The sequence below is a fragment of the Marmota flaviventris genome, chromosome 2 (genome assembly GCF_047511675.1).
Source record: "Marmota flaviventris isolate mMarFla1 chromosome 2, mMarFla1.hap1, whole genome shotgun sequence".
Classification (NCBI taxonomy): Eukaryota; Metazoa; Chordata; class Mammalia; order Rodentia; family Sciuridae; genus Marmota; species Marmota flaviventris.
Window position 1 is genome coordinate 25,985,308 of NC_092499.1, and position 13,942 is coordinate 25,999,249.

Below are 13,942 nucleotides of genomic sequence, written 5' to 3' on the forward strand. Positions count from 1 at the left end.
ACCAGAAGTGCGGGCGGCTCCCCAGGGGAGGCTGTCAGTGACCCTTCGGACCCAAGCAGGATCTGCGCAAGGGCTCCTGTATTTTTCACCCGAGGTTTCCTCCTCAAACCCACGAGGTAGTTGCGTCCTTCTAATAAGAATCCTGCAACCGCCCAAGGAAAACCACCCTTGGGGTCCTTAGGAGGCAAAGAAAGTTAGGAGATGGTGCCAGGTGGAAACACACCCAGTGTCTTCCTACCATATTCTAGACTTCTTCCACTAGCAGGACAGTGGACCATGGACCTGGCAGTGAACCTGCTCCGATGCCTAGAAAGCATTATCTTTTTACTCTGCCTGTGGAGGTGAGACACCCCCCCCCCCCCCCACACACACACACACACGCTCCGGGTTGAATTAGGTGATCCTTTTGACCTAGCAGAAGTGCCATCACACAGGGGATTGTTGGCTAACTTGTGATGAATCTCTATACTAATTAATCAAGGTTGAATCATCAACCAGGTTCAGGCAGTTCTAAAATATTTTGAAAAGTTCTGAATTCACATTACTTATTATCAACCTTCCAATTCTCAGGGCTGCCTCTTCTGCTGAAAAGTGTTCTTAAAAAATGAGCTGGTTAAAAAGATGCAAGATTAATGTGACTGGAAGAGAGTGTTGTGATAATTTAATTGATTTTAGTATTTATAAGTCTTGTTCAGATGTTAAAGAAAAAAAATTTTTTTTAAGTACCCTGTTTTCTTTAGCAGCAGTGTGACTGTTGGAGTTTTTGATGGGATATCTTAATTTGGCCTTAACATAAATATTTGGTAACCCCCACCCCCCAACAGTAGTAGCTGTGATGGATAGGCCTGTTACTGTTTGGTATGAAACAAACAAACAAACAAACAAACAAACAAAAAAGCATTTCTCCAGGTCAGTTGAGATATTGAGACTATGTGGGAGATGGTGGAGAATACGTGAAAAAGACTTGATTCCCATGAATTTGTAAGATGTCAAGATAGAGAGGTACACAGATTCAAAAGGTGAGTTTTCACTTTTTAAGAAATAATTTTGTGAAAGAGGGTGTGATAAAAAACAAGTGGTGGAAGAATTTGTTGTTTTCCTAGCAATATAAATGACTAATAAGACAAAATTGGTGTGGTATAGAATGTAATAGGGAAGTTTAACAGTTGGAGTTAGAAAACACTTCACAGTTGAATGAGTGAGGGAGGAAAAAGAAGTCAAGAGAAAACTGTTCACATGTTAGAGGTGCTGTATATTTGAGTGTTCTTTTCAGTCATCAGGAGTTATATTCTGATTAAATAGTCAATGCAATTCCTCCCTTTCCATAATATCTTAATTTAGCATTTGTAGGCATGATATTTCTTCAGAGGTTCCCAACTAATAAGGTGAAGGAGTGTCAAGTTACTAATGAAAAATCTGTGACTGTAACATCCGATGGAATTTTGGGAGCATACTTTAGTGAACAATTTCCCTCAAGGCACATGGGTGGCATTTGGAAGAATGGTCTAATGGAATGCTCTAAGAGCTGCAATGTCCACTCTAGAAAACTGTTTTCCAGAGTCTTAAAAACAGACTTCAGACCTGTAGATCTGCACATTCATATAGAGGCATATTGTTTGAGTTTTGTTTTTTTTTTTTCATTCTTTCTCTTATGCAGAAGACAGATCTTGGTAACTTATTGAGAGCAATAGAGTATATTAAAAATATTTTAAAGTTGTTTTTGTTCAGTTACAGAGACTGAAACCACTACCTGTATTTCCTTATGTTCTGGAGGAAATCTTGCCAACCATGTCTCACAGTACATATAAGATGTTTGGCATAGCCGGGTGCAGTGGTGCACGCCTGTTATTCTCAGCGGTTTGGGAAGCTGAGGTAGGAGGATTGCAAATTCAAAGCCAGCCTCAGCAAAAGTGAGGAGCTAAGCAACTCAGTGAGACCCTGTCTCTAAATAAAATCAAAGTAGGGCTGGAGATGTGACTCAGTGGTGGAGTGCCCCTGAGTTTAATCCTTGAACTCAAAAAAAAAAAGATGTTAGGCATATAGGTGTGTGTCGATCTTTTATTAAATATAATATGTAGTGTAATATGGTAGAGATAAATGCATTTCCTCACATAACCTAATATTTGTCTTTTAATAAGCAGGAGAGAAGTTACAAACTTAAGATTTCCACATACTCTAGAATATGCTTCTGAGATGGATGCATATGCTAAAATGTCAACTCTTAGATTCAGGTTGAGTGTACTTAAATAGATGGTGTTAAAGGAAGGCGTTTGAAAACAATCAGACATTACTGTTTAGCAATGTCAGTAGTTTTCAGAAGAGCTAAATAGTAAAGCAGTGATTTTTTCCATTCAGATGATTGGGAGGAGAATCAGATTTTGAGGTAAAGGGTGACAATTAGCTTTTGAAAAACTTTGACAGAATTCTAATTAGAAAGAACCTTGGGTAGGGCACAGTGCCACTCAAGAAGTGGAGACAGGAGGATCCGGGAGGATTGGGAGGATTGCAAGTTCAAAGCCAGCCTTAGCAGTTTAGTGAGACACTAAGCAACTCAGTGAGACCCTGTCTCTAAATAAAATACAAAAAAAGAAAGGGCTGGGGATGTGGCTCAGTGGTTAAGTGCTCCTGAGTTCAAACCCAGTACAAAAAAAAAAGAGGAAAAAAAGAACCTTGGGGTTTTATGTAATTCTTTTTGTAGGACTTTACTAAATGAATCTTGATACAGAATTCTGTCTTTTTAAAAAACTATTTATTTTTTAGTTTTAGATGGACACAATATCTTTATTTTATTGTGGTGCTGAGGATCGAACCCAGGTCCTCACGCATGCCAGGCGATCACACTACTACTTGAGCCACAACCCGAGCCCGAGAATTCTGTCTTATTTTTATTCTCCCCCCTCGCCTTTTTTTTTTTGGATACTGGAGATTGAACTCAGGGGCACTCAACCACTGAGCCACATCCCCAGCCCAGTTTTGTATTTTATCAGAGATGGGGGTCTCACTGAGTTGTGTAGTGCCTCACTTTGAACTCACCATCCTCCTGCCTCAGCCTCCAGAGCCGCGGGCTCGGATTACAGGCCACTGTGCTCAGCTCTGTCTTATTTTTAAAGACTTCAGAGGATTTGAGGAAATTTTCTCAACAGTAAGTTACATTTTTCCAGTAATCTTAATCACCAAGAGTTTCTGTAAATTTAACATTTCCTTAAATAAATGACATGGTTTGGTTGTACCTGAAGTAAAATAATTTTCCTGATTGTTTGTTTTAAAACTCCATGTTAGCAGCACTCCCAATGCTGGGAGTGGTGGTGCATGTCTGTAATTCCAGTGACTCCGGAAGCTGAAGCAGGATTGCAAGTTTATGGCCACCTTGAGCAATTTAGCAAGACTTGGACTCAAAAAAATAAATTAAAATGAACTAATGATATCTGTCAGTGGTAGAACATCCCAGGGTTCAATCCTAGCACTGAAAAAAAAAAAAAAAAGAAAAAAGAAAAATTTTACTAGAAGGAAAAAAAACGACTTTTCAAGTTGTGTACTATGGAGCACACCTGTAAGCCCAGCTACTTGGGAAACTGACGCTGGAGCTTCACCCAGCCCAGGCTGGGCATCACAGCTAGAGAGACCCCATCTCAAACAAACAAAAAGGACTTTTCATTTTACCTTTCTCAATCAGTTAACTAGTATGAAAGGAAAAGATATTATCTGCCTTTGAGACAGTTTTGAACTTTCTTCTATTGGGAATTATTTTAATGATATCTTAGAAGTATAAGAGTCACTAGAATAAGTAGGATTCTATCTCAAGGAGGCACTGGAGCACAAGATTTCTTTTCTTTTTTTAGTACTAGTGGTTGAACCCAGGGGCACTTAACCACTGAGCTACATCCCCAGCCCTAGGGTCTCACTGAGTTGCTTAGGGCCTCCATAAGTTGCTTGTAATCCTCCTGCCTCAGCCTCCAGAGCCACTGGGATTACGGGGGTGCGCCACTGCACCCCACACATTATTTTAAATAGCAAGACGGGCAAAGTAGAAAGAACAAAGTGTTGGTCCTGCTTCTTAGAGGAAGTCAAAAAAATAACTAATGAAGGGTGGTTTACTAAATAGCTACTAGCTTTTGTTTCCATTGAAGGGAAACTGTAACTGGGGAATTAATGTGATAGTAGTTGAGGAAAGAAGTTGAGTCGGGGCAGAAACAGGAGGAGTAGCTGGAATGGCCATTCTACCTGCTCAGGTTTGGCAGGGCCTGATAAGAAGCCCTGAAGGCCTCCAGGTTTTTCAGAAACAATGTAACTACTTAGACCTAGGAATAAGAATTTTTGTTTTAAATACTTTTTTGCTTCAAGTGGAAGAACATTTGATTTTCACTAGTTAGTTCTGAAAGATTCTAGTAATTTGTGGTATTCAAAATTCTCTCTAGTAAGAATTCTTGGGGAAAATAGGTAACTGTTTTTAAGGCAGCATTTTAAAACTTGGATGTTCAGCAAGGGCAGACTTGCCCACTTTGGGGGGAGGGCCCAGGTACCCTATAAGCACATAGTGCATTCATCGAGAGGGCTAATTGGTTGGTTCAGTTAAGTTCAGTTTTTCAAAGAAAGCAGCAGTGTTTATTGGTAGAATAGGCAATTGAGAGGGATGGGTAGAGGCAGTGTCTGCATGCTGAGTGGGTGTGCCTCACTAGATTAAATAAATGGTTTGTGACCTCAAAAGTCATTGGCCTTCTGAATAGTTTCTAAGAAACCTTCTATAATAAAACTTGAAGTTTGTGATGATTAGAAAACTCCTTTTCTCTTGACCCACTTAATCTCAGAAAATTTACATTTGCTATCTTTAAGACTACTTTGATGACCCATTATGAAGTTTGAGTCAGCTGTTTTTCCTTTTGTTTTAAAATTATTTTTATTTCTGATTATAGACATAATAAGTATTCCCCTGGACCTTAACACATTAATCCTTGTTTGGGGGATTCATTATTTTAAGATTTATTTATTTATTTTTTGGGGAGTACTGGAGATTGAACTCAGGGGCACTGAACCACTGAGCCACACCCCCAGCCCTAATTTGTATTTTATTTAGAGACAGGGTCGCACTGAGATGCTTAGGGCCCTGCTTTTGCTGAGGCTGGTTTTGAACTTGGGATTACAGATGTGTGCTACTGTGCCCAGCTTAAAATTTACTTTTTAACTGATACATAAAAACATAAAAATTCTGTACTTAATGGGGTACCATATAATGTTTAAATCAGGTTAAGTATATCTATCTCCTCAAACATCATTTCTTTTCTTTTTTGGTGCTTAACCACTGAGCCACATCCTCAGCCCTTTTTCATATTTTATTTGTACACAGAGTCTTGCTTAGGGCCTTGCTAAATTGCTGAGGCGGCTTTGAGCTCACAATCGTCCTACCTCAGCTTCCCTAGCTACTGGGATTATAGGCATGCATCACTGCACCTAGCCATCATTCCTTTATGGTAAAAACTCAAAATCATTTCTTTTAACTTTTTGAAACACACAGTGCATTGTTTTCTTTAGGTACCCTATAGCACACCAGAACCTCTCTGCCTAACTTAGAACCTGTTTATCAACCTCTGCTCCTTCTCTTTCCCACTTTTCCCTGGGCCTCTTGTAACCTTCATTCTACTTTCCATTTCTTTGAGGTTAGAGTTTTTAGCTTTTACTCAGGGGCACTCAACCCCTGAGTTGCTTGGGGCCTGGCCATTGCTGAGGCTGACTGTGAACTTGTGATATTCCTGCCTCAGCCTCCTGAGCCACTGGGATTACAGTCATGTGCCACCATGCCCAGTTTATTCAGCTATTTTTTTTTTTTTGCGAACACAATATCTTTGTTTGTATGTGGTGCTGAGGATCGAACCCAGGCCATATGCATGCCAGGCGAGCGCGCTACCTCTTGAGCCACATCCCCAGCCTCTTATTCAGCTATTAACAGTGGAAAATGTTTGCAACCTGGTTAAGGAAACATATATGTTATAGGCCATTCCTAGAATATGACAATATCTATTACATAAAATACTACTTACAGTTATAATGGGAGGAATATGCATTTTACTTATATGAAGAAAAAAACTTAGGCCTTTTGCTGGTCCCTTTTTCCCTATAACAGGGTGGGAAAATCTTGGACTTGCTTCTTCCCTCCTGCAGCAGTTCCCCTATCACCCTTCAGGGCATGTCAGGAAATACACAGAACTTCAAAGATACTAGAATCACATTCAAACTTTCTTTGAAAGTAGCCATAATAATGGTACATATATACAATGGAATATTACTCAGCCATAAAGAAGAATGAAATTTTGGCATTTGTGGGTAAGTAGGTGACCTTTAAGCCAATCCCCCAAAAAACCAAAGGCCGAATGTTCTCTCTGATATGTGGATGCTGACTCACAGTGAGCAGCAAGGGGAGGTTCACTGGATTAGACAGGGCAGAGTTGGGGGAAGGGGGCGGGGATGGGAATGGGAAAGACAGTAGAACAAATCCGACATAACTTTCCTGTGTTCATATATGATACACGACCAGTGTGACCACATCCTGTACAATCACAAGAATGGGAAGTTACACTCCATGTATATGTGATATGTCAAAATACACTTTACTGTTCTGTATAACTAAACAAGTAAAAAACTTAAAAAAGAAAATAGCCATAATAAACACTCAATCCTTTTTAAAAAAAATTCCAAATTAGGTTTAATTCTTGAGGTGTATTATTCAACAATAGCCAATGAACCTGAGTCCAATTTCAGACTATTTTTCTCTTTTCTCAAAAATCTGCATATACATATTCACTCAAATTTAGAATGATTCTTATTTCCACCTATGGTGTTGCAAAAAAAAATATTTAGTTTTAAAGAGGATTTAGTTATAGGGGTAGTTAAATGGTAAAAAAAATCCTCAGTCTTAATTGTTCTGTGCTTTTTGCAGTACTTTTAATATACCAACTGAATTTCAAAGTGTTCATTTTTAAGCAGAGGGGATACTGGGGATTGAACTCAGAGGCATTAGACCACTGAGCCAGATCCCCAGCCCTATTTTTTAAATTTTATTTAGAGGTAGGGTCTCATTGAGTTGCTTAGTGCCTTGCTTTTGCTGAGGCTGGCTTTGAACTCATGATCCTCTTGCCTCAGCTTCCTGAGCCACTGGGATTACAGGCATGTGCCTCTGCGCCTGGTCCAAGGTGTTCATTTTTTAATGTGTTCTGTTGTAAATCAGTCCTCTGCTTTCTGATAATTTCTAAGTATAGTAAGACATGGAGTGGTACTGAGACTATGGGTGTGATCTAGCCTTCCTCCAAACAACACATATTGAGGTTAGGGAAATATTCAACAATTTTGTGATCTGAAAAGATTAGGAACTATTGTACAACGTAGTGACTTTTTATATTTGATGATTTTGAATTAGTCTAAATAAGCCTCTTTCTACCTAATTGGTAAGCCCCTAAGGCCAACATTTGAGATTTTACTATTTATTTTGTACCTGGTATGTAATGGAACTCAGGAGATTGAAGGAATAGGTGGTAGTTGAAGCCATTGGTAAAGAAGATAGCAGAGGGCATTAAGTCAGAAGAGGAGGTAGCAGAGATGAAGACTAGAGAATCTCTGTTCCTGGGAGAAGACACACAGATGCAGCACACAAGCTGCTAGGGAAGGTGGATTGTGAAAACCTGGTTAGGAGGAAGTGGTGTGAGAGGAGCTCAGGGAGACAGGCTGTTTCCTGAAGGAGGGTAGGCAGTGCCTTTGGGTGACAAGAAACCAGATAGATAGTAGTAATAGGTATCATTTGCTGCAAACCTGCTGTGTGCCAGGCCCTCTCCTGGTTTCTTCATAGAATATTTTTTTAATATGTATTTTTTAGTTGTTGATGGACCTTTATTTTATTCATTTATTTATATGTGGTGCTGAGAATTGAACCCAGTGCCTCACACATGTCAGGCAAGGGCTCTACCACTGAGCCACAACCCCATCCCTCTTCATCGACTCTTGACAAGAGCCTTGGTAGGTAAATAGTACCCCCATTTTACAGATAAGAAGACTGAAGTCAGACTACTGAATAACTGGCCCAGGGTCAGTAGTTAATCACTTGGAAGAGCTTGGGTTATATTTAGGTTTGTCTGAACTATGTCATTACAAGTGGCAATATAGAGTTTACTGGTAATTTTTGAGAATTTAAATTAGACATGTGATGATAATAGTTTTCATCTCTTGAGAGTTGGTTGCATAGGCTGGTCTTCTCTTGGAATTTTGCTGATATGTTGTGGCCTCTCCCTACTGCATACCACACATACTAGAGAGAATATTTTGGAGCTTTGTGCAGATCACACAAGCTATTCCATGCTCTGAACTCATGAAGTGTCTCCTCCCTTTTCAGCAGGCAAATTTTGAAAATCAGGGAGCTCACATACATAGCTCATGTAGACTAGACTAGAAAGTGTTTTCAAACCTAGCTGTAGAACTCACATATAGTTTGGCATGACCATTTTCCTGCTGACAGCCTCAAAACAGAGAATTGAGGAACATGTCAGTTAAGGGGCATCCTGTGCACACTGGGCACTGATGTCCACAGGGCAGTTATTGCCCTTACTTGCCACCTAAGCCTTCTCTGTAGCATTTTCCCATAACAGACAGATCTGTGACAGATGCAGAGTCAGGAAGCTTGAGAGCAGTTCTGCCATAGAAAGGGACTGGGCTGGGGCTCTCACAGTTCTGAGCTCTTCTTGCACCTCCAACATGCCCTGAGCCGGTAATGCCGCCTCCTCCAGTCTGTGCCCTCCATGAGTCTGCATTTGCAGAGGCAGCCCAGCGTGCACCCAATATCCTTTTCTGGGAAAACTCCTTGCTGTGCAGGGTGGGGCCCCTGGTGGTCACATCTGTGCTTTGTGACTGTAGTTTCTTGGTCTTACTGATTGGCACTGGTTAAACACCTTTGTCAAAGGGGACCCAACAACCCTCTGTCCTGGGGATTTAATTTTGATGTGGAAAGTCTAGAGGTCAGTGGACCATTAACCCCTGGGAGAAACGTTCATGACTCCTACTGTTGAGGCCTGAGAGCTTGCTAGTTTCTACCTTTCTGAAACACTTTTTTTGGTCAATGGACCTTTATTTTATTTATTTGTATGTGGTGCTTAGAATCGAACTCAGTGCCTCACACATGCTAGGCACGTGCTCTACCACAGAGCCCCAACCCAGTCCCTTTCTGAGACACTTTTGTTCATTGATTCTTCCCCACCTTCTTCTTTTGTGTACGCGTCATCCTTTCAATAAATCAACTTTTGCTTAGTTTTGCTAGAGTTTGTTTCAATTACTCTCAACTGAATATGTTAACAGATACAGGTGCTATTCTTAGAAATTCTTAGAATTTCTGTTTTACAAATGGCTTTTGGTGTTATATCTAAAAAAAAAACCTTGCCTAACTCAAGACCACAAAAATTATCTCCATGTTTCTTCTAAAAGTTTTATATTTTGTGTTTTACATATAGACCTAGAATTTATTTGAGTTAATTTTTTAAATCAGGTATGAAGTGCGTTGAGGTTAATTTTCCCCCCATATAAATGTTTAAGTTCTGTTTGTTAAAAAGACCATTTTTGCTCCATTAAATGTCCATAGTATCTTTTAAAATTTTTTTTTTTTTTAGTTGCTGATAGACCTTTATTTATTTATATGTGGTGCCAAGAACTGAACTCAGTGCCTCACACATGCCAGGCAAGTGTGCTACTGCTGAGCCACTGCTTCAGCCTGCTTCATGTATCTTTGTAAAAACTTTATATATTGTTTTTGGATTTTTATCAGGTTAGCATAACCTCTAAACTATGCTTCAAGACATTTTTTAAAGATGTTTTCCAACTTTGTCAATTTTGTTCATTTGGAATGTTGTTTATTATCTAGGATGAGGATGACCTGGTTCAAAATTATAAATAAGTATTTTTCTATATTGAGGGACATCAGACTGTGTGAGTGTGTGTGTGTGTATATGTGCGTGTGTACACACACACATGTGTATGTGGGGTAGGCATGCTAGGCAAGCACTTGACCATGAGTTACATCCTTAGCCCTTTTTATTTTGAGACAGAGTCTCACTAAGTTGCCCAGGCTGGCCTTGTACATGTGATTCTCCTATCTCAGCCTCCTAAGTTGGTTGGGTTATAGGCATATATGTAGGTTCTAGGCTGTAACCAGTGAGGGGCATCAGATCTTGATTGCCTGCTATAATTGGCCATTTGCTGAGTTCTTGTTAATACATATGAAGATAGAAACCCCCACCTGTAAAAAAATAAAATAAAAAATACAAATTAAATATTTTTATGCTGGCTTTGGAGGCTCTTTTATGATAAAGAAAATCACAAAGTAAACAGAACAATAGATTCTTTTTTTTAATATTTATTTTTTTAAGTTTTCGGCGGACACAACATCTTTATTTGTATTTGGTGCTGAGGATTGAACCCAGCGCCGCTTGCATGCCAGGCGAATGCGCTACCGCTTGAGCCACACCCCCAGCCCCAACAATAGATTCTTTAATACAAAGTTCCAGGAAAATTTGACAATTTAAGGGAAAAATCTAGTTAGAGTTATTTTTCGTAACATATACGGCAGAGACTGCTAACTGGCCCCCAGTATACAGTCTGCCTCTCTTTTCTTTAGTAGTTGAGTCTCCGAGTTTTAGGTAGCGCATGGACACTGAGCTGCAATCTATATTTCCCAGTCTGTTTTACAGGCAGGAATAGCCATGTTATGAAATTCTGGTCAGTAGAAAGTGAACAGAGAGATTGTGGACCACTGCTACATTATAGCCTTTAAAACAGAAGAGGTTTCCCCTTTATTTCTCTTTCTTTCTTCTTGGGGAATAGAATGTAGATGTGGTTGCTGGTGCAGATGCCAATGAAGACACCTTAAAAGAGGACAGAACAACAAAGACAACTCCGAGATCCCTGATACCCATCCACTCAGAACTGTTCATCTACCTTCATTCTTACATCAAAAAGAGATAGTTTCTGTCAGGTGTAGTGATACACACCTGTGATCCTAGGGACTCGGGAGGCTGGACAGAAGGATTGCAAGTTCAAGGCCAGCCTCAGCAACTAGCAAGGCCCTAACAACTTAGCAAGACCCTGTCTCAAAAAAGGGGGTGGGGTTGTGGCTTAGTGGTTAAGCACACTGGTACCAAAAAAAGAAAGAAAAAGAAAAAAATAAATTGTTTCTATTTTATCTGAACAACTGATATTTTTTTATATCACATTTGTAGCAATGAAAAGAAAACAAAAAAATGATCCTGAGTTTTCTGCTTCCATGTCATTTAATAGAGAGAGACAAGCTATCACTTTCACAGTAATAATTAGATAAAATTATAACAGTTTTTCAAAATAAGGAATAGTTTTGAAGACATTAAAAAGCTGTCTTCAGTGCAAAGCAATGAGCAGTAATGAACTAAAATTTCAGAGAGGAAGGAGCCTTTTATAGGGGAGCTGACATTGCCAGCCACTGTCTCTCACTGTGGTACTTGCAGAGTTTGAGCATGGGCTGATGAACGTGAGGCTTGTTCTAGGCAGGACTCTACCAAGAGAGAAAACCCAGCAGAGCTTATGACAACTGTATGGGCTGGCACAACACAATGAATTCTTGAAGAAACCCAAATATGTGGCCAGTTTTCTGCATAGGACATTCACTAAGTGCTGGACAGCCTGGAGGTCTTGACCTGAAAGGGCACTTGAAGTCAACACAATCTTACAGTGTTTAGCAGGTAACACCTGTAAGAAATCACAATAGATCCTACCCTTAACTTTCAGACCAGCCAGACCCAGCTGTTCAGATAGAGGTGCTCAGCCCCTTGCCATATCTGTCTCCGCTAAAGGTGAAAGTAACCTTGACTTTAGCCTCTGAAGGTCTTTTACAGACATTATCTAGCAATTAGTCAAAAACTTTGGCTTTCCCAAGAAGGAGGAACTAGAATGGAAGGATAGAAGACAGAGGCACCGGGCATAGTATTCTGTAGGTTCACCTCGTGACTTTAGCACTCCTAGACTTGGGAACTCTCTCACAACTTGATCTTCTCTTCCTTTAATTTAGATTCCCAGGCATGAAGATTCCTCATATATAATTTTTTTAACATTTTCAAAACTGCAAAAATAATTTTCCGATGTCAAAGCTTCTAGGAACTTGGCCCTATTCCACCAAGAAACTCAAAATTGTCATAGTTACTTCATTTAATTTTTACTTGTCCTACAAATATTTAATTTCTATCTATATTTCAAGAACTGTACTCAGTATTTGATGATACAAATAAGAGATTATCCTTAAATATTAATGTGATTTTGAGATAAAAGAATAAGTTGCCAGGCACAGTAGTGCACGCCTTTAATCCTAGCTACCTGGGAGGCTGAAGCAGAGGGACTACAAGTTCGAGGCTTGTCTGGGCAACTTAGCAAGACACTGTCTCAGAATAAGAAGGCCTGCCGATGGAGTTCAGTAGTACAGCGTGCATAGGCTCAATCCCCAGTACCACTGAAAAAAAGAGAGAGAGATTTAAATATCAAAGTTAGGACTAGAATGTGGTTCTTTACATTTTTTTTTTTTATTTATTGATATTTTTTAGGCATATTCCTGAAATTTCCTGTGGATCAGATTTTCCTCTAATTATTTTAAAGGTACTTTAGCTTAACCCATTTTGCCTAGCATATGTGAGGCACTGGGTTCAATCCTTAGCACCACATAAAAATAAACAAATAAAATAAGGTCATTCTGTCAATCTACAACTACAAAAAAAAAATTAAATAGAGCAACAAATGTGCTACTTCAAGTAATTTTAAAATAATGTTTGAATATTTATCATGTTTACAGAATTGAAATCTTGGGACTTAGTGGGTTAATCTGGTTGTTTTAAATCATGAGTAGCTTACTATTGGAATTGTACTTTCCACTCATCTCTCAGCTTATTTTGCTAGTCAAAATGAGGTGTTTTTGCTATTCATATTATTAGCTACACTTGTATTGAGATAAATGATTGTATAAGTTTTCTCTGCTTGAGAAATTGTTTTCTGCTAAGAAAATGTCTGTTTTTAAGAAATGAGGTTTAACACCAACTAATTTAGCTGTGCTGGAAATAACCTGCTTCTTTGCTTATATAAAAGCCAAACTTAACAAGGGAAGCAATCAGAATATTACCCTGCATGCAACCCGCAGATCTCCAGCAGGTGGATTATTAGTCTAACCAGTCATCACAGCCTGGTTTCTCAGCCCTGCTTCTTGGCTTTTTAAATTAATGTGAGAAAAGAGAGGTGGCTACAAGTCCATGCCAGTAGGTTTCCTTTCCTTTGCCACACTTGCCTGGGTTTCACAGATTAAACCCTTGGTAAGACAGTGGGGAGTGAGGCTGCAGAAGTCATTCCTGGCCTTGCTACTCATTAAAAAGAGCTACTGTGGAGGTGACGGGGTGTACCGGGGTGCATTTGTACCATTTCCAGACTGTCAAAACCTTCAATGGCCTCTTTGTACCCTTTCACAAGCTGTCACTAATAAGGAAATTTAGACATCCCCTATTATTGTTTAACCACCTGAAAACCTGAAACACTAAACAATAAACACGAAGCACTAAACAGTTTCTTTAACGGCATATATACCACCACTGTCCATTTCCTGTACATTTCTGTAACATTTTAGGGAGCTAGTTTTTGTCAGTCAGCAAGTTCATATGAAATATCATGCTATAATTAATTTAAAAGTTAAATATAAACATATATGCATATATATGCATATATTATACACACACACACACACACACACACACACACACTGAACACTTAGCTTCATCAAAACTCAACAGTTAGCTGGACGTGGTGGTACATACATATAATCCCAATGGCTTGGGAGGCTGCAGCAGGAGGATTGCAAGTTCAAGGCCAGCTTCAGCAAATTCCCTAAACAACTTAGTGAGACCTTGTCTCAAAAAAA

At 39.4% G+C, this 13,942-nt stretch overlaps 1 protein-coding gene across 1 annotated transcript in view; it reads left to right on the forward strand.

Moving 5' to 3' along the window:
- Nucleotides 1-13,942, forward strand: part of Sptlc2 (serine palmitoyltransferase long chain base subunit 2) — a 114,545-nt gene that overhangs the window by 625 nt on the left and 99,978 nt on the right. The window lies entirely within an intron of this gene.